At 41.8% G+C, this 22,652-nt stretch overlaps 1 protein-coding gene across 2 annotated transcripts in view; it reads right to left on the bottom strand.

Annotated features, from left to right (window-relative positions):
* The window catches only part of LOC132989479 (WAS/WASL-interacting protein family member 1), a 41,601-nt gene that overhangs the window by 13,648 nt on the left and 5,301 nt on the right, over nt 1-22,652 (bottom strand). The gene's annotated exons all lie outside the window — the stretch shown is intronic.

Below are 22,652 nucleotides of genomic sequence, written 5' to 3'. Positions count from 1 at the left end.
TAAGAAGAAACCAACCAAAATGCTGCAGAAAGTGGGATGAGTTTTAGTGTGTGTTTGTGTGCGTAGTTAGTTTGCCTCTGGCTTTTTGTCAGCTTCTCGTTCTGACATATCGGTTTCTATTTTTGACTCATTAGAAGCAGAATAATGCACGGAAAATAGAACACCTTGCAAGGCAGCCGGTACGAGCGTGCCAAAAGAGAAGGTTTCATCACGCTCGTTCTTTTTGTTGTTAAAAAAAGATCAAATGATACCGGAACATTCACATTGACTAGCCAGAGAGACTCTTGTGTTAGTGTAACTGGAAGAACCAACTGAGCTCCCCAGAGTAGTGTCTGACTGACGGAGAGACCAGATCATCCACTGTCACACTTCATTTCCTGGCAGAGCACGTTCGTTTTTCTCTGATCAGCAGGGGCTCAAACACTCTCAACAAGGTTTTCAAGTTTTTTTAAACAGTGGTGTATATTATCGTTGGTGTTTTTTTTTTTTTTAACCTTTTTCCAGTCTTAAGTTCTGCTACAGTCTCTCTCACATATCTCTGATACATGGAGGCTTACTAACCCTCAACAACCACCCACTGCATACACATGCACACGCTGAGTCCATGCCAGACCAAAATCATCTCTGAGGAGAAAGTATCTACACTGCTGGATTAGTTTAGACGGAATCATTTAAAGTTTTTTCTTTCTTTGGCTCAGTTTGAAATCATTGTGATAACAAAAATTGCGCAAGGTTCTGCGAAAACCCTGTAGGCTGTTATGATGAGTCGGTGCCAGGGGTGTAAGAATAACTGAGTATATAAAACATGAAACTGTTCCTTAATACAACTTGAGAGTATTGTGTGTTTTTCACTGAGTACTTTTCTCTCCCCTACATACCAGACAGGGGGGAAAAAGTACGTACACACTCAAGTACAATGAGGAAAATAAGGTTTATTGTGCAACATATTCTTTGATTTTTCTAAATTTAGTTTGACTTTCTTTCACAAAGTAAAATGAGTTTCTTTTTCATTGTTTGAACTGTGTACCTCATTGGCTTCTTTATGTGTACTATTGTTTTGGCTGGCTCAAACCCAATGACAAATAACAGGAGGAAACACGGAGTTACAGCCAAAATATAACCCCCCCCTTTTTTTTTTTACATTAAAACATAAATAATTGTGACAAGTATTAAAGGTCACATATTATACTCCCTTTTCAACACGTTTTCACAAGTCTCAGAGCTCCCAAAAACATGTGTGTGAAGTTTCCTGCTCAGAATCCACTCCGGTCCTGTATTTGATCATGCCTATAAACACCTCTATTTCAGCCCTGTTCAGAACAGGCTGTTTCTGTGTCTGTACCTTTAAATGCAAATGAGCTGTTTGGCCACGCCCCTCTCTGGAGGGGGACGTGGCTCGGGCTTTCTTGCACCGTGCCCGATTGTTTATGGTGGAAAGGCAGATTCAGAGGGCAGAACAAACATCTAGCTGTGGGAGTGTCACCCACCTGGGGGGAGGGGTTACTGCCCTTGACTGTGATGTCACAAAGGGAAAATCTCCAATCTGCCTGTTTGAGCACACGTCTTCTGAAAAGTGGAGCAGGCAAAAGACGGAGAGAATTAACTTGAGAAAACTAGGGACACATTAGTGTTTGACAAACATTTCAAAGTGTATTTTGCATAACATGTGACCGTTTAGAGGTGTGAAAGTCAGTAAGTTAGTTGTGGAGGGGGAGTTATGTAATTAAAAAACACAAATCCTTTATATATGAAGCCCTGATTTTGTTATATTTCTATAGGCATAGAAAGGAGCAGAATGAGTGTTACACATGCGGTTGATATAAATGATGAGAAATATATGATTCAACTAACTAACCCATGCTTGTCAGATGAGCTCACACACTACTGTTTGTATATTTTTTTCTTCAGCTCATTTGTGATCAGATACTTTGTGCCAAGGTCCTTGTTGAGTTCAATCTAAACCGACTGTATGTGTTTTATAAAGGTGGTATTATTCAAGTCAGTTAACCTAGTTTAGCAAGCTGGAGTTTGACCTGGGTGAACATATTTAGTAACAATGACTCTCCATATAAGAACTAGCTGTGTGGTGCAACCTCTTTTAATTTACTGATGCAAAAATCTCATCATACAGTATTCATATGAAGACACCCACATTTTCTGTAGGCTGTGAGACTGAACTTACCAAAAAGCTGGTGCAACTGACTCCTGAGACTGGCCTCAGGGGAAACGTTGCTTAATCGAACAATAGGTTCAGTTTAAGGTTAAAACATTTCCAACTGTAATTGTGTTATCATCGCGAGACATTCTGGAGCATCGGTGAATGCCTTCGCGCACCGCCCTGCACATTCCCCTGGCACACAGCAACAAGCACACTAATGCAGACTCTACATATGCCGTACATTCCTCTATAAGCAGAGACAATGTGGATAAAGTATTCAAAAAGACGGGAAGCTGAAAATCGCAGATCCAAATGACAAAGCGAGCACTGAGCAGAAGGAGGTCATGGCAAGCGCCTGTGTATGTTGTGTGTGCGTGAGAGTGAGAGATTGTGGAATACACCACCACAGGATCTGGCTCTGGCTTTCTGTTTCTTGGAGATAAAACAGCATCTTTCTTTTTTTTTTTCTTTCTTCTATGTCCTCTTTTTTTCTAGGTCCCTCTCCCTCTCTCTTCCTCCAGATCTCCCCTGCTCCTCCTCCTCTCTCCTCCTCTCTTTCCTTCCTCGCTCTCACTCTTTCTTGCTGTCTGTCTGCCTGACCCTGCAGATATGTGAGGCAATGCACAGCGAATGAATTAGCAGAGCAGAGGCCTCAGACAGCAGGCAGCGAGGCAGGCGGGAAAAAAAGCGCGAGAGAGAGTGAGAGAGAGGATGAATGAAAGGGTGAGGTAAGAGAAAGGTGATGAGACACGGGAGCAAATGAGTGGGATAAAAGGACAGACAGGTGGGTGGAAGATGCAAGGAACTCGGGGTGGGAGGGGGGACAAAAGAGGGGGTGCACACGTATAATATGAAGTAGGAACGTGAAGGAGAGGGTGTTATAAACAGTGGGGGAAGGAAGGAAGAGAGAGGAGAGTGATGAGACGGGGAAGATGAAGACAGTGAGAGAAATAGCGGGGAAGCCTGGCAGAATTTGCGATGAGCAGAGAAAGAGCGAGAGAAAGAGGAAGGAAAAAGAGGAGGCGATGAGAAGGAGGTCATCAGCAGTCTGTTTCTGCCTGCATTTTGTCAGCCCTCTTCTGAAATATTCAGAGGAGAAACACATACAAGGGGGTGCGTTTGTGGACGCAACACAATGGCAGGATGCGAGCACATGTCTCGCAGTGTATTTAACAGTAATGTGAAGCGCACAAGTGGCAGACGAGACCCGGGAGGAGGAGAGGCAGTTTCTGTGCGACGCCCCTGCAGCAGGCTCGCTCAACGGCGCACAAAAGAAGAAGTACTCCTGCATCTGTCTTCATTCCATGAGTAAAAATGATGACAGAGATAATAATAACCGCGTACTGAGAACGATAACGATGGTTGTGATAGCCCCATTCATGGACGCTGCTGGTGATGACTGTCTTGAAGACGTAGGCGGTGATGATGATGACGAAGGGTGCAGAGGCTAATATGGATGGTAATGATGGTGGTAATGAGGTCAAACTGAGAGCTGCAAAGACGCGTCGAGGGGCGGATGCAAAGAGCCGAGCTGGCAGAGGCAGCGAGCAGGATGCAGCGGTGCAGCGTGACCACAGGGTGGAAGGTTTCCTCTGTGTCTCTGAGATCACACACACACACACACACACACACACACACACACACACACACACACACACACACAGCTCCAAAGAGCAAAACATAGGCGCACACACACCAGCAGAAAAAAAAAAAAAAAAGATTGTAGCGCACCAAATCTAACTTCAGTCGCTTTGCACATTTCCTTTTTCTTTAAGTGATGTTCTGTTTAACCTTAAGATGTGAAACTGGGGTCTAACAGTTTCTGCAGCCTCTTTGTTACACAGTATGAACTCAACAAAGGCTAATTGTACTTTCCACTCTGAATTCTGCTTAAAATAGACTGTGGCAAAGAAAATCAGCTACATTTTCATGTGCCCTAAAAACAGTTTTTCCAGCCACTAAGAGGTTTATGTGCTTAATTTCAAGCTCTTGGCTTAAACAGACCCCATTTCATATTCATTCTGTGTGCCTTTAACTATTTTTAAAGATTGTATGTATCACTCACAATAAAAGAAAAATGGAAACAATTGTCTGTTGACTGCGTTTATCAGACCCTGATAACGTAAAGCTGCTCCTCTTGTGCACATGGATGAATGTAGCCGTGTTTTTTATGTGCGTTTTAAGGTGTCATCTGTTTAATTAGATATTTAAATGAGTAATTAATTACCAAGAGGCTTCTTAGTGCACAGCGCTTTTCTCCGTGAAAACACCTTCTCCCTTTTGCGCTCTTGGATCCCAGCTCTACCTCAAAAGTGGGGCACTTTTCTTCGGTTTAAAAATAAGCGTAACCTGATTTCAGTTACAATTCAGGGCTGACGTTTACATTTACAGTTACATTCTGAATTACATCACGAGTCGTTATAAATTATTAATGCCTTCAGTAGACGGGGAGATGTTGGTTCAGCTTTCTGTGCAGGATGGCTTTTCACTGAGAGAGCAGAATGACTCGATAGAAGCGACTTCAATAAACAACAGAGCCAAACACAGAGCACAGCACAGACTGGACAGCTTTCAGGAGGCCGAGTACATAAAGTATATTAAGGTTAACCTCAGCGTTTCTCAGGTGATTCCCTACAGTCATCTAAAATTAAAGAAATCTGTCCGGCTCATAGGTTCAGCCGCTGTTCACAGTCTTGTTCGCTTAAAGGCCTTTCTCTCTCTTACAGCAATCCACCGCTGATCGACAAACTGCTACTCAGAGCTTTGGAAAATCCAGTGCATGGTTGTTACCGCACTGAAGCATAAAAAAGTCAAATAAGAGGTAATCAGGGGCAGTAAATAAGTGTTAATCCATCTAATTGAATAATCATCGACATCGAGTAATTCATCATTAGTACCTGTTACCTTTTAAAGACTGAAAGCTTTAAGCAGATTATTTACTCAGGACAAAGTACGGACAACAAACCATGAAAACATCCAACATCCTCTACTCAAAGCGTCAACGAGGGAAAGTGTGTAAGTATCACCATTAAAACTTACCTATATAATCTAAAGCAAAAGTAAAAAAAGACTCATTTTCAAGAAGAGGTGGTGAGGCCACATTATAACACATATACACTGTAAGGCTGTAAAAACGTCCTCTTTTCATGAGCGAAGAAAAACAGCCCTGTCTCAAATTGTTCAAAAACAGTTTAATGGGGGCGCCGGTAGCATAGTGGTTATTGCGCGCGCCCCAAGAAGAAGAAGAAGAAGGAGAAGAAGAAGGAGAAGATGCATGGATGCCTCAGCGCAGAAAGAACTACAAATGTGAAAATTGTAACTGAACATTGAACCAAAGCTTTTCCGACAACTGTGGCGGTGCAAAAAGTGCCTGATTTGCTTCCGAGATGCCATTGAGTGGATTATGCAGTATTGAGATGTTTAAAATTAAAATACTTGAAAATGAAGTACACAACGTGAGTTAAAGCTCCACAGTTATATGAAGTGCTGTTCTGAAGCTTGGAGCATGATAGTGCCCATGTAGCGCAGAGCAGGCAGGGTCGTTGACATCTGCAGCCAAACATAACTGCTGGTGTGTGTGTGCCCCCTGAATTCTGTTTACGCTATTGGCTTATTGTGTCAGGTGATGTAAAAAGAATTACAAACAGGATTCTCTGTCATTGCATATCTTGTTATCTCTTACAGAACAATGAGAGGTCGGAAAATAGCAGAGAATTTGGGGCAACACCAACGAAAGTGAACAGCAATTTCATTTCATGATGTACAGTATAAGACTGAACATAGGCCGAGGAAATACTGCGAGGTACTGCAGCACCCCCAAAACATTCAAACTCATGTTGATCCCTGTAATGGGATATGTATAAGAAGTGTACCAATACATGTTAGAGTTATTTTTTTCTGTTCACTATAGTAGTTTGTCATTTCTTTATAAACGTACAGCAGAGTGATACATGATACATATTTACATACTGGTTTGATTTTTTTCCTGCTGTACTGTCATTTTTTTCTTTTCTTTTTTTATCAGAATCTCTCATAACCTATATTTTTTTGCTGACATAAGCTAATATTGTATCACTGTATATGTCAGATGAGATGTGACAGAACTGTAAACCAGCAATGGCTGTATGCGCTACCCTCTCTTACTGTTTCTTAATGGAGACATTTCAACTACATATTGAAAAGACTTACATTCAAATAACGTGTTTGTTTTGTGCTTAAAGGTAAATGAATCACTGCCTGAAGCGTCTATTAAAAAGAACTTTGAAAACTCTCACATATCACCTAACAGGTTACATATTGATTGGAGCGTAGTTCTGTTATGTTGTCCTCAAGGTTTCTCTTGATAAATGATTTTGGAGTTTAGTTTTGTTGTATTCTTTTGTGATGATATGGTATATGATCATATACAGCAATAGTTGCAGTGGGCTTCTTTTTGGTCATTTATTAGTACTTATACTTTAGATGTAACGAATGTTCCTGATTAAACTTGGATTCTTTTACTCAAGTGACTCTCACCTCATTATTTTAACAGTGTATTAGAACTTTTACTTTGGATTTTGTCGCCCACCTCTATGGAGTATTATACTGCATATACAAGTGCCTTTATACACACACACGTCAGCTGTTGGAACATAACTCATAAGACCTTGTGCGCTTCCTCACCTGAGAACATTAAACTCCCTCTCATTCAGTTTCTCACTGAGCCGCTCACTGATTCATGTTTCTCCCAGCCAAAGCTGCCTGCACTTATTACATAAAAAACAAAAAAAAACAAAAAAAAAGCCTCCTTCCCCTCAGTTTCCCACATTGAATTAATAGAGCCAGCATCCATCCAATTTTCCTAATTGTAGCAAGAGATTCACAAGGGCGATACAGCGACGTCATGTTCCTGAACGCAGCTTTCAGTCCCTGTCATCACATTAGGACAAATCCAACTAAGTGATTATTATCAAGGGCAACAAAAGAGTAGACCCCCGGAGATGTTAGGACGTGAGGGTGCGGGTGTGTGTGTGTGTGTGTGTGTGTGTGTGTGTGTGTGTGTGCATGTGTGTGAGGGAGAATAAAGCACTTCTATTGCCTGATTAGTTTAACTAAGCACATGCCACTTTGTAGGTTTAACTCAGCCTATGTAGCATTTACAGGCTAATAATGCTAATCAGGCAGTGTGAAAAATTCTAAATTACATCACCTGTTTAACACCGACCTGTTACTGGGTATCCACCTGTAAAGCAGCCTGCCCTCTACATACCCCACCTCTAAATCAATCTACCAAGCCATCTGAAGATCAGGCATCGATGCAAACGTAATCTGTGATGGACAGAAAAACATGGCGATGATAGGACGACAATAAGGGAGCGTATACAGAGGACAGCACGACTTCCAAACAGTGCAAGTTCATCAGAGGCCCGGACTACAGCATATTACATCTGAGAGGAGACGAGAAATCACATCATGTCCACGGCAATCTGCAGCCCCGCGGGACACCGCTGCACTGTGCATAACAACATGGAGTGATGGGGAGACAGAGAGGGGGAAAAGGGCGAGCGAGGCAGGCAGAGAGACAGTGAGGCCAGCAGTGGGAGAGGAGGGAGAGAGGAAAGGGAGAGAGGTGGGGGGGGGGGGGGTTATGGATTAACCCGCTGACATTTTTTGCCATCAGCTGCAATAGCTATCTCTAAGCCTCACACACACACACACACACATATCCAGCGAGGACTCGGGCCATGCAGCGGCACTTGGAAAATTTCGGCTGAAAATTTTAGTGCCTATCCCAAAGTGACCCGTTACAAGTGGTCACGTAACAGATCCAAAAAATCCTGAGCTATTTGTCCTGGAGTTGGATACTAATCTGATAAGCAAAATCAAATATGATTTAGAGGCTGCAAAGCTTTGGCAACATCTGTCTCTTAATGAGTTAATGCATTAAGTGACAAAAGTGGGGTTATCTTGAAACGAGAGATGAACATGACGATGGCTTCTGAGGCCTTGTTATCATATAAACATCTTATTAATGATCAGGTTGGTCATACTGTACATCGTTTAACCAACAATAAACCTGCCAGGATAAGGATTATTCCTCCACTGTTGACCAAAAATACATCAGAGAATCCCAATTTTGCACACGACGACACATTCCTTCATTACGATTATGATTATGATCAGCTCTGTTTATTTTGAATCCATCCCACTGACAGCATCCTGCTGGAGTTAATACTCACTAAAGCACTAAATATTTGTTCAAATTCAACATTGAAAAAAGGTCACAACAAAATCTTTAATTAGCACTTTAAAGAAACTGCCTTGTAAAACTGCTTTAAGAAATATTGTGATATTATGTAATATGTATAAAACTAATCAACAGGTTCTGTTAAATATACGGCCGCACATTGACCTGATGAGATTGTGACGCTATTTTTAACTAATGCAAAATCCTTCTTCTGTTAATCTGTTGCGTCTTCCATGACAATAAGGGAGGTAAAAATCACATCTCTGATCTGAAAATGTTAAACACATAAACATTTGTAAAAATCTACTCCCCTCTATTCTCAGAAGAGGACAGTTGGCAGCTCCGCTCTGGTTGCTGTTGGGTATAAAGCACTGTTTGTTTTATCTGTTCCACACCCGGTCGTGTGCCTCTGATGTGCTCAAATGGCAAACCCTTGTGTTGTGTTATTTTTAGAGTTACACAGGATTTTTTTTTTTTTTTTTGACATTTCACTCGTTTGCCTCATCCTGTGTAGCATGGCGAAATCTTTCCACCAGAAAAACAACAAAAGAAAAAAATCCCAAAGGTTGGCTCGACAGATTTCTTTGTTGCTCTGAGTTTCAGGTTGTGTTTTAACAGCAGGATGTGCTAAGCAAAAAAAAAAAAAAAATGCCCCTAATGTGGGCTAAATGATAAAGAGTTATAAATAAAACGATGCATCCGTTGACACACAATGCTGAATGGAAGAGTTTTCTTTCAGTCTGCATGTAAATTTAAAACCAGAGGGGAAGTGAGTGCGAGTCGTTTCCATGTGTGAAGAAGCGGCGCGGGTCAAGCTCATAAAAAATAGGAGGAATAGTCTGGATACAGTTTGTTCTATCTGTGCTTTCTGAGTGCACAGAGGACAGTTCCAGTGAGAGACTTCATAAGCCGCACATACAGTACAGTGCTGATCCTACACACTCAGCCAAGGCAAGACCCCATTTTCCTCTCACTTGACTCGACTTAATTAACCAGAATGAGTCAGAAGCAACATTCAGGATTTAAGATTTATCCTTATGGGATTGGGGATCTCTCTCTCTCTCTCTCGCCCCTCTTTCCTGCTGTCTCTCTCTCTGTTTCTCTGTTTATGGTTGACTTCAGTGCTAACTTTCTGCTCATTACTTTAATGATGGTGCTACTGCAAGCTTATGCTCACGAGTGCAGTTTGCTTTTTAACACAGCAGTTTGGGAATAGCGAGAAATAGCAAGACACACACACACGCATGCACAAACTCATGCATACAGAGAATCAAATGAAATCAAAATCCCATACATGCATTATGTATGTTGTGTCTTAGCAAAAAAAAACAACCAGCAGCCTTGTCGGGGAAAAACTTTCAAAAAAATTGGAGCATGTAGCACAGCATGTAAGCTGCATGACACGCACAGGGGCTGTGTGACCACGCATGCACACAATCACAGGCACTGAGAATTAATGACAGAGAGGAGAGCAAATGGGACACCGGGTGAAAAAGCGACAAACATCTTTTTTCTCCTCAGAAGTATCAGCCTAACTCCCAACATAACTGTAATACAGAGAAAGAGTGTGACAGACAGATATATCCAACCCCAGCTCTCTGCTTTTGCTTTAGATGCATTATTCATCTGTGTGCCAATTTGGAGGAACCCTCCCAATCCCCCAGCATGCACCAAAAAGAGGAGAAGCAAGAGAGAGAGAGAGAGAGAGAGAGAGACAGGCCGACTAGAGAGAACGAAGTCACAGCTAAGAATGTCAGAAAAGGAGAAAGAAGAAGAAAAAGGAAGGGAGGAGAGGGAGAGCAAAACACCAGAACAAAAGAAGAAGCGAGACAGACGCAGGGAAAAAAAAAACGGGAGCAGGATCGGCTCAATCTCTCAGCTGCAATGTGGTGAAACATCCAAACAGGATTTCAAATGATCCAGGGAGACTTCTTCTCCCTATATGTTTTTTTTGATATTCCCAGCTCTGCCTGACTTGTCTGCGGCAGAGGAGATTAATGACGATTTCCATGTTAAAGACTTTTAACCCCGCTGAAAACACAGAGGGAGCAAAGACCTCGGGCCTGAGCCTCGATGCTTTCCGCCTCGAAACTGAACACACTGCACACTTTTGCTTAATCTCACCCGCCGCAGTATAAACGCAAAAGCAAGCAGTGCTGTCAAACACATGCAAACTCTTTATTAACTGCGCGGAGGACGCTGAATCTTGTTCAAAGCATGCTTTAGTCATCATCTTTTAATACCTCACAAGTCTTGATAATGTCAGTATCATAACAGGATCACTGCGTCCGTGCTGGCAGCTGTTGAATCTGTCCATCCTGGGACAGCCTGCCCCAGATTTAGCCCCACACAGTGTCATCATCGCCCCCCTGTTTCTAGGTTTGTTACCTATTATGGCAGCGGCCTGTCACAAGCACAGCTCCTCTTTAGCATCATGGTTCAGCAGTAGAGAGAGTGGTCACTCATAGACAGCAGCACCTCTTCACCATGACGGATGTGTGTGTGTGTGTGTGTGTGTGTGTGTGTGTGTGCGAGGGGGAAGGGGTGTGGGGAGGATAAGTGTGTGGGCTGGATCAGTCAGATTGCTGTTTAATCTGCCACTGTCTCCCCACAACGGAGTGCGGAGCTTTTAGACCAAACAGCTGGTTGTGTCTCCCCCCCCTCCAGGCCCGAGCTCCTGCAGTACATAGCAGGCTAGCTTTGACAGTGGACCTGCCTCTACACTAATGCTGTACAGAAGTTTCCATCTGTATCACATCTGACATGTGACGCTGGCTTCATTATTTCATGTAGCCTTGCTCCTGTGTGATCATCCCTACTGTAGAGTTATGAAATAGCATTAATGAATGCTGCTGCTGCTGCTGCTGCTGTGGAGGGCGTTGGCTCTCGCGCTCCCTCCGCTGAGGGATCTGTCAAACTCCGAAGCTGCTCTGAGGATTCGCCTGTCAGATTTGGCCTTATTTGTCAGTTTGCTGTGATTCTGCTCCCTCAGCTTTGTCATGTCACCGTTCAGATTGCTTTGGAGGGCTAACCATGAGTCGAGCACATGGAGGGTGTATGCCAGGACTCGGTGCTGATTTACATCAGGTCAGTCTTTTACAGAGACGGACGGGAACGCCGAGGCGCCCACCAGCAACACTAGTTATGAGGATTTAAGCTGCCGCGATAATCTCAGGAGGCGCTGTCAACAGACTCAAAGTGTGCTGTAAAAATAGGTCTCACTCTTCAAATAGCATTGACAATTTATTTAGTGTTGAGGATGCACTACACGCAGAAAAACTGCGTCGCAGAAGAAACGTTTTTAAAGATTTTCTTATACATTTATTCTTTCCAATACAGGTTATGATACCGACATTAGACCTACAGTGTCGTATGTTACCCCTCTGATACCACTGCCAATACAAACATACAGTATATTATATTGGCAGGAAAATACTAATTGCTTACATATTTCTTGCCTGACTATTTAAACGCTGTTCAAACTGTTGTGGCGTGTTCTTGCCATTTCATTAATTCACTGAAAACCACAGAACTGTCTGTGTATTGATTGGTATTAATACTGACACACAAAACGTGTCTTGTATGATAATAAACAAATTCCTAAGTGTTTTCTTTTACTTCTTAATTAATTGTATGATTATAAGCAAACTTACTGTCTCTTAAACCTGAAAAAGCTTATTCCATGTGAACAGAGATGGGCAAAGTATTAAAAACACTTTCAATACAACACCTCCACTAACTATTGTGTCAAAAATGTAAACATTATTTACTAGAGCCCGACTGATTAATCTGCCAGCCGATAATACCGGCCAATATCAGCATATCAAGTGAATATCAGTATCGGCTAATTTCAGTGCAGATATGCTCCGATATCACAAGATTTTTTTCACCAGTCAAATAGCATTTCCTTTGAGTTTCGTTGTATTAGACTAACATTTCTCTTTCTGGTAGACACCTGCAGAGTGTGCTACATGGATTACAAAAAAAACACTCTGACCATCGTCACTTCTTTATCTTTTCCACAAATGTTTGATAACTGGATTTAAAGGATCAAAGCTATAAAAGTTTATATTTATCAGTCTTTACAGATCGACGATAGATCTAAGAAAGTTATCGGGCCGATATATCGGTATCAGATTTTTCTCTTCCTAGTATTCCTGATACTATGGGCCCGAAAAATCCCAAATCAGCTGGCCCTATTGTTGACACACCACAAATACAACACTGTCAAAAAGTACATTGAAAGTATCAAAATGAAAGATTGTTTGATGATTTGATATGAAAGATGCTTGTAGGCTAATACTTTCCAATCTTTAGACTGTGTGTGAAATAGTTTTAAATGTATGTCTCCTGCGCAAGCTGGACTCAAAAGCATCTCGGAGTCACATGCTCAAACGAATCCTTGATGTCCGCCTACAGGGATCACCAGCATAATTTGACACAACGAAAGAAATCTGCAACAGGATAATGGGAAAGGCTCGGTTTGTGTTTGCTCATTTTAAATTTGTAAATATTTAGATTTTTTTTTCCCGTTTCCGGGGGGCTTTTTTTTTTGCTTCATGGCCTCATTTTTCAAAGTCACAAAGTCAGAGCAACATCTTGCAAATTATGAATTACAACCCTTCTTAGATGTTCACAAGAACCATAAGCACAGAAGTCAGACAAGCATGAGTGCAAGCCCACACACAAACACACACAAACACACACACACACACACACAAACACACACACACACACACATGCACGTGCAGACCAACATGACAGCGCTCGTTCGCAGGTCTCGGGTGGCGAGTGATGTTTTCACACTTGTGTGGGGAGATTGCTATTTCTGCGCGGAGCCAGATAACTCAATTATTCATGGCAGATGCTGGTGCACTCACTTTACCTCTATGAGGGAAGGAGGGCGTGTGTGCGCGTGTCTACGTATACGCTTCAGAGTGTGCGCGCGCGCGTGCGTGAGAGAAGACCTCCAACAGACGATGAACCGCTGACATGCCACACCACACAGAAGGAGAGGAAAGAGGCAAGAGCAGAAAAAAGGCAAAGGAACTGTCATAAACATGGCAATCAAAGAGATATGAAGCGCGAGGTGAGGATCAAAGAGCAGGAGAAGAAGAAGAGGGGAGGAATTAGTTCCCTTATCTTTTCTCTAAGCCAACTGTGCACCTTCCAATCCTCTCTGGCGCAATGAACGGTTACAAAGAAAAAATACTTTTTGAATTAGCTGCAAAACTGAAACTCGGCTAACCTTTCTCCACAAGAGGGGTTTTTTTTGCACCTTGTACAGTCCTGCTCCTCTAGTCTGAAACGAAAGCAGAACATTCTGAGTCAGTTGTTTAAGCCACAGCAGACTTATTATTCTTCCAACTCATTATTTGATTCATTACCTTTTTGCAAGTCATTGTATCACTAGCATGAAAGACATAAATCACCCAGGTTGGTTTTGTACCCACAGCTTAGTGAACACAGTATGTGGTGTGTTTGCAGGTAGGTGTCCACTTGGCCTCAGACCTTTTACACATCGGAGTGTACAGGCCGTGGCTCAGTGTGCTCTGCCACGAGTCCTTAAACAGACGCTGAGTGCTGCCCCTAGAGCACATTCATCACCCCTGACACCATATGGAGTCCTGAGAGGTCTTGAATAAACAGACAGACGCAGCCCAAAGACACAAAAACACGCGCACATATAAACACTCAATGTGTGCCTGTAAAATAAAGACAAGTACACGCAGAACATTAAAACGTTCAAACCTAGTTACCTGCAGATTCAAGAAAAGATGTTCTGAAAACAAACAAACTGAATGAATATGAATGATGTTTGTCTTTGTTTATGTTTGTATGCATTTATGGATTCACTATATAATATCACACTACAAGAAACATGATGTCATTTTAACAATAATCATAACTACTTTTATTTCAAAAATATATATATAGTTTTTAAATGCAATCCCCAAACACTTCCCTGGATGTAAAACCAGTGCAAATACTCAATACAGATAAATATATCTGTCACCAGTACAATTGTCCAAACATGAGTACATTTTGAAAAAATTATATACACAAAATTATATATCTTAATTCCTAATTTTTTATTAATTTTTTCAATATAACTCCGCTCCAGGACTTACCTTTTATCATCAATAAGTCACTGAGCTGTTTTTTTTTAAGTTTAATTTTGGGCTTTGCCTTGATGTTAGAGACAGGACAGTGGAAAGAGCCAGAAATGAAGGAGAGATAGAGAGAGAGAGAGTGGGGAAACGACATGCGGAAAAGAAGTCACAGGTCGGATTCGAACCCATGCAGCCTTCGCATGCGGGGCACGTGCACCAACCACAAGGCCACCCTAAAATCACTGTATTGTTGTTTGTAGTCTTTTTTTGAGTTTTGTTCTTTTTTTGCTATTCACCAGTAAAAATAAAATAAAATCCTTATTTTATATGAATGCTTCCTTTATATAGAATAGAATAGAATTACTTTATTGATCCCAAACTGGGAAATTGCGGTAAATGTCAGCACTTTTTGCCTATTTGTTGCGTCTCTTGACATCAATCTTTGATTTAAAACAAGTGACAGCGTGCACATACAGGACACACACATAACTCACTGTCAGTGGCCGCCCTATCTCAGCTTGTGCTGCTCTCCTTATTTCCCCGAGGACAACTCCAGAGAGCCAATTGAAGCAGTTACACATGCCGACACTTCCATGCAACCATTTACCACGGCACACCCGCCCAGTGGCTCTTTTCATTAGCTTTACAGTCCGTAAACTCGCAGACAGACACATGCACTGGACACAAACACTGTAAATTCACACACAAGGACATTCACTCACACTCACACACGCACGCACACAAACTTAGCTGTCTCATTTTACACATGTTTTCCCACACACTTTCCCTCCACTTTAATCAGGCTGAATCTACGAGTGATATGTTTTCAACCATTCCCCGAGGGGTTTTACGGGACTCAACTAGGGCTCAATCTGATCACAGCGCTTGCTCTTCTGTGTCAGCACTTTATGAATCCTCCCCTTCAGCCCAGTCTGTCTGGGTCTGCATGTGTGTTTGCAAGCAAGCTAATGAGGGATGGGGGAGAGAGGATGATAGAAAGAGGATATGCTGAGAGAGAGAGAGAGAGAGAGAGAGAGAGAGAGGGGAGGGGGCGGTGGGCAGAGGAAGATGAACTGGTGCTGTGATGAGTGTATACTGTAACTTAGCACACTTTCTGAAGCACACACCCCCGTGGTTTTGGGTGAGTCACTCTCTGCACTTGCAAGCTTGCATCAAATCTTACATGCTTCAATATGCAACACAGTTTCTATTTGTGTGTGTAATTTTAATTTTTTTGCAAATCTCAAAGAAAGCACAACATGAAACTCATTTGCTCTGTGAAAAAAAAAAAAAAAAAAGCTAAGCTCCAGCACAACAAAGCCAAAGGCGCGACACACCCCTAAACCGTTACGCTTGCATCTCCCATTCACATCCCAGTACAATCCAGATGACTGTGTCTAATTTGCACTGGATATTCCATTTCCATTTGAAAGGTGGTTAGTGCCCATTGAGCAGTGTTATCGTGGCTGTGCAGACAGAGAGAGGCTTCCCCGCTCCTCCCAGCCTTAGACGGAGAAGCCATCGATTTAATTCAGCCTTTAAAAGCCGGGTCAGCCTCAACAATGGCGGGCTCATGGAAAAACCATTACCCCAGGTGAATCGTGAAATGTTAACCTACATACATGTTTGCCGTCGCTCTCCGTCTCGGTCTCCTCTCATGTTGCCCTGCACAGCGCCACAGATGGCGAGGAGACAAGAGAGAGAGAGAGGGAGAGATCTGTGGGCTGCTTCTCAATGGAGTACGCCGGCTCCTCTCTAGGTGAGTCATGCTGCCTTTCTTTACACTTCCAGTCCGAGGCCACCTACCTTACACCTCCTCTCCAGCACAACTCCTGCCAAGTTACTACGCCTGCTCATCCATTACACTTCTCACCTCCTCTGACACTGAACAAAAGTCACAGATGTCTCATTTGATCTCACGTAAGTGCTTGCTGTTACACTGAAAATTAAAGCTAAGCTATAATTCATACCATGTTACACCATGTTTATTGCCAGGTGATAAGAATTGCATGCATTCTCTTGTTAGACACACTTTCGCTATAGGACCACCCCACAAACCAGATTCACCAAGCAGAGGGATACTCTTTTTCCTCCATTGTATGCAATCATCTGCTGATGGATAATTGGAGATTTCCAGAATAAAAGAAATTGGCTTTCAATCTTCTTCGTTTCAGCTTGATTATCTGAACTCTTTGTGGGTTAAGTATCGTTCATCCGACGCCTGTAGGTTGTTCAGAACACTGCTGCTCGCCTCCTGACTGGACAGAAAACGAGTGACCACATTACACCTGTGTTGCTCTCCCCTTCATCAGCTTCCTGTCCGTTACAGGATCGATTTTAAAATGTGACTTTCAAAGCTCCAAATGGATCGGTACCGCCTTACTTAACTGAAATTCTCAGAGTTTATACTTCAGCTATAGCACGGTGGTCTACTATCATATCAGCTGCTCCAAGGATGTGACAAAAAGTAGGCTTGAAACCAGGGGCCGACGGAGCCTTTGCAGCATCCGCCCCGAACCTTTGGAACATCTTACCACTTCAAATAAGATCTGCCCACACTCTTGAATGTTTCAGATGTCTGCTGAAGACATATTCCCTTCTCTTGGGCTTTCCTTTAAAGATGAGAATGTTTCATCCCAACAGATTGAACTATCATTTGAATTTCCTTTTATGATATTTTTTTTTTTCATAGTCTTTGGTCAGCCTCAGTTTGTTTTTAAATGTTCAATATATTAAGTTGACTTATGTTCATGTTGTGTAATTCATTTTCATCATACAGTTTTGATCTAATTTTATTAATTTGTTATACATTAAGGTATTGATATTCATCTTTTAAAAACAGTACCCTATATACCCTTGATTTATTGTTTTAATGTCTCCATCTATTTTCCCTATTGTCAAGATTATTATCTTGTATGAAAGGTGCAATACAAATAAAAGTCTATTATTGTGTTTTTTTATTTTATTTTATTTTTTTTAAGTATTTTTGGGACATGAAGATGCGAACAGTTTATGTTCACATCGTCATCTCCTGTCTTCTTTTCGTAAAAAAAACTTAGATTTAGTGTTATGTTTTACAGTTTTACAGTTTACTTCTTGGTAAACTGTAAAACATTTACAGTTTACCAAGAAGTAAATCATTAAATCCTAACACCAGAGAACCTAAAACTGATTTTTTTTTTGCTGACAAAGAAATTAAAAATGTGTATAAAAATGATCAAAGTATGTCTATCTGTGAGTAGAACCAGGGTACAGTAGGTTCGGATAAGCATGAGGTTATGAGTAAAACATAAAAGGAACAAAAATAACACCACATTAATATTTTAGGGGAGTTGCAGCACAGAAAGAAGCAAATCATGTGTTTACCTGGCCTGGGAGGTTTGATGCTACCGAGATGCATGTGTGTGACAGCGCAGGGTGTATTAGGTTAATATAGTGCAGAGGTCCTGCTAATTGGGTTACAGAACAATTTGGTTAATTGGGTTAGCAGTGATCCAATGACAGCAAGCATGCTGGCAGAACCAGCTAGCTATCGATCAGATGGGTGAGTGAAGGGCACAAACACAGCAGGTGCTGTCATTAAACAAGCACAAACACAAGCAAACATAATGAACTGCACTCACACGCGTTATGTGTCAGATTCAGACGGAAGTTACTGAGGGAGGTGATCTTATCAGAAAATCATAGAAAATGTCTCAATAAACACAGACTTTGTGTGTGGGTGTGCATGAAAGAGGAGTAGAGTGTGAGACAGAGACAGAGACAGAGACAGAGACCACTTGGGACCTCAGCTCTCTTTCAAGTGGAGGTGAATACATAAATAATAAAATTAAATCATCAAAAAACATCCCAAAATAGTCCAAGCTGCTCTCTCTTTAATATCCACACAGAAAGAATCTTATGTTACACATTCTTCAAAGTTATGTTAGTTGCTCAGCGTCTTCAAATTCAATAATGTACATATGAGAACATCAATATGAAGACAAAAACAATTTTTTTTCGTGCCAGAAACGCAAGGATTAAAGTGACCTATAGAAACAAAAGGAGGTCCAATTCACAAATGTCGTTGTATTATAAAAAGCAACAGAGTCATTTTCAGATGTGTGGCTGTACATCTTCATGGTCTGATGTGCTGCTTCCGTATGTGGCAACCCATTATCTGATGGGAGCTAGGTGCAATCTGCAAGGCGTCTAGGGAGCAGAGTACTAAATAAAGATATTTTTCAAGGTTTTCAGGCAAGAGCAAATCTCAACCCCGGTTGTGTCACTTCACTTCCTTCGCTTAACACAATCTGCTGCCTCCTAAAATAGCTCAGCGTTTCTCTGAAGCCGCGACTTAACACCAAGATAGACGGATAGGGTGCGTGCAGCGAAAAAGAGACTGTCAGTGCAAAAAAAAAAAAAAAAACCCACATAAACCATGCTGCGACAAGTGCACTGACGCACTATAAGATCTGTAGATTTGCTTTGTGTGATCCTGCTACGTGTGTGTGATAGGTACATGCAGAGTCTCCGCTGCGTAGCTTCAGATACAGGAAGATCACACACCTGTGAAGAAATGGTCCATGCACTAAACTTTACAACCTTTTAACACTTTTTTAAAAAACCTTAAATTACAGCTGACCTCATTGAAAAAGTATCACGCATACTTGTAAAGTTATATTTCAGCATCTCTAAAGTTATCGAGAGCAGACGACCATGATCTAAAACGATTATCCTCGTCTCTGGCTTATGTTTTGATATTTGCCGTGAACTATACTCTAAAGGCAAAGACAGCCTCTGGAGTGGAGTTCAGCTGATGCGATCTCTCTTTCCACAAGCCACTCTTATTAAGAAGCACCACTAAAAGCCGGAGGATTCTCTTACTAAACCAATCAATATAGGATCTGCCTCGCCACGGTCCCTAGGGCCCTCGACTCCACCCTTCATTCTTCCCTTCCTCCAGCTCTCCACTGTCCCTGCAGTCTCACTCATTCATGGTAGGCAAGAGGGGTGGATGCTGCTGTGTATATATATGTGTGTGTGTGTGTGTGTGTGCTTTCTTCTGTGATCCTGCACACTCAAGACAGATCGGATACCAAATGCAGCGCTATCTCAAACCTTCGGGAGGTGAAACAGGTGAAAACGGTCCTGGGAGGCAGAGCTGAGGAGCAAACCCGCCTGTTAATGAATAAATAAACACGGCAGTCAGCATGAACGCCCCGCTGTCCTCGTGCTCTCGGAGTGAAGAGGCTGATCCTCCATCGCTAACACCTGTGTGACTGTCAGAGGAATCAATAAACAGCTACTTTAGCAAAAGGTTAACTCCCGCACCAGCGTGCACACTGACGGCTGTCTGCCTCTCAAACAGGAAGAGGAATTTATGGCACAGAAAAGACACCTTACATGTTTACACTATAACTGTGTTGTCAATTAGCGGGAAAAGATATTCAAACATATGCACTCTGTTGATATTCAAACACAGACAGATGGCTTAGGGAGGTGTGGAAACACAAAGAAATGCTCACACAAATGCATAACATCCTCTTATTTATATTATTCTTCAACCAGCCAGTTTTAATCAATTCATCACTATCGTCAAGATATTTTTCAGTTATAAAAATTTGCCTTATGACAGTCACCCCTGGCAAAAGCCTTCAAGACACCTAGGGGTGTATATTGAAACGCAAATATATCGTTCTCCTGCCTCGTGTTGGAATCGCTGGAGTCAAGTATTGATAGGTTTATAAAAAAGGGTCTAAGCAAACTTCCCTGCCAATTTGAACCAATGCATCACTATCGTGACTCCTCATTCAAGAAAGGAACCGAAATTGATTGGCCAAAGAAGAAGTTGACAGAGGGATAGAAGAAGAAGACGACGACAGCGGGGTGATGTTGGACAGCTGCGAGAAAGAGTTAAAGGCCGACGCACGATAAAAGAAGAAACTGACACCAAATTGAAGTTGAGAAAAACATTCTTCCTACACTATAGTTGAACTTTTTCTTCAGTTGATCAGTTTGCTTGATGTATCGTCATTGATTGTCTTGCAATAAACAATTTGTCGCCCATTGGCAAATTACACACCAAAAATGAAATAACTCTTCCCCTGCAGTTACTTTTCTATGAATATGTTTTTTTCTCCTTTTGTACTAGTTCCTCCTGGATATGTGCCTGTATCTTTTTTTTTCTCTGCGCTGCTCCATGTGGTTGTTGGTAGTTTCATGAAGGTCCTGTATGGAGGGACAGAGATCGCAGGCCGGGTCGCTGATTTCATGCTTCTCAACAGTGCATTGATTTATCTAGCTTAATGCTCTGTGACATACACAGATCAACTTGTTTATCAAGTTTTACGACTGGAATCTGCACACTTTATGCACTTCCACACTTTCGCCCATGGACCATGCGTTCGCATTTTTCATGTTTCATTTTCATGTCTTTGCTTTGCCAAGTATGTGACTCTCCCTGCAACCAAATTTACCTACGGGTACAAATAAAGAAACCTTAAATGCTCATCTATTCACTTCGGAAAGTGCTGCAAATACATCTGCTGCACATGATGGTATCAGAAAACCTGAACTGATGCAACGGGCCCATCACTAACTGTAAGCTTCTTCATTAGGTGTTAAGATTGAATCTGTTTTTATATTTGCTTGATAGAAGTGTCAAGCAAAGTGTGAGGAAACACACCTTTGGCCTGAAAGTTCCAGGTGCTGAAGCTCCCCTATATCAGAGCATTAAAAGGTGGTTACATAACCCTCTCCCCTTCCTTAAAGCGAGAGCAGGCAATATGTTTATGCACAAGTATGCCGATCTAAAAGCATAAAAGACCCAGCCAAAGTGCCATAGAGAGGAGCATCCTGTCTCCGCTAATGAGACCCAGATGATTCGCTGTGTATGTGCAGATTAAACGATTGTTGGTATAAACACTTCTCCACCCACAAAGAAGTGACAAACTCAAACTTTAAGGAAGAAAAACAGAAGTGGCTCTTTTTTTTTTTTTTTCCAGCACAGACACAGAGTACCCTGCTGTACTGCAACTGGGAGGTTTACGCAGAGTGGCACTGACAGTGAGTGGGACATTGAGGTCAAAGTGTTTTGTATTCACAGAGCTGAACGAGGTCATGCTACTGTAAGTCACATTTTACAAGGTCAATACACGCTAAAGGATTGATCTGACAGCACCTAAATGGGTGCCTTTGCACGGTTATCAAAAGTGGAACTCTTTCCCGAGAAGGATAGGAAGCTGCACTCGTGGTGGGGACAGTTTATAACCATTAAAAAAATATAAAAATCTGTCACAATATGAAAATTAATTTGAACCTGTTTTCTAAGATGCAACTCCATTTCCTGTATTTGAGAGGAACAAACTGGGGCTGGGACTCCTGCACATGCTCCCACGTTCAAAAGGGATGTAGCATCGTTGACGAGTGGCTGTGATCAGGGATAACTAAAAAGCCAAATACACATATATGCATGTATGCATGTATTAAAGAGGCTTTTTATACAACAGAGAAAGAAGGCCAAAAAATCAAAGAGCGTGGTAACACTGAATATAAGCTGAACGTTGAAGGACTGTTTTCTTAGTGGAGAATGAATTCTGAATTTCTTCTCAAGCTTCACCTGCTGCTATGACCTTGGAAGGCTTGAAAGGCTTTGAAAACCAGACAGTTTAAAGTTCTGCTCCTGTGCTGATACACCCTGTAGCATCACATCACATGCAATTTGTTGTACAATTCCTGCTACATAAAGCACGAAAAAGCTGGAACAACTTTCAGGCCAGTTCATGTTGTAGGCTGCTAAATGGGAGCAGAAAAGGGGAGCACATTATCAACATCATATAATGGACTGTGCACAACATGTGCACAAGCATATTATTGCATGCTGTTGTGATTGTACCAGATTAGACATAATGGGCAGTTGATAGCATAGCATCAGTGTAAATCACTGCTCTTTCTTTGCTGCTTTATTTATTGTGCTTTCTCCTGTATACAGTCTTGTTCAGGGACATTATGCTGTAATGCTGCTCGAACATGAATCAATATTTATGAATTACAGAGCTCCTGCTCTAATGGCAAGTTACTGCAATGCTGTACCAAGGAACAAATGTATTTAGTGCATATAGAGATGACAGATAACAAACTACCCAAGAATCTAGAAATTCATCATTTGTAGGGT

The sequence above is a fragment of the Labrus mixtus genome, chromosome 15 (assembly GCF_963584025.1).
Source record: "Labrus mixtus chromosome 15, fLabMix1.1, whole genome shotgun sequence".
Classification (NCBI taxonomy): domain Eukaryota; kingdom Metazoa; phylum Chordata; class Actinopteri; order Labriformes; family Labridae; genus Labrus; species Labrus mixtus.
This window is presented reverse-complemented; position numbering and strand designations above follow the sequence as displayed.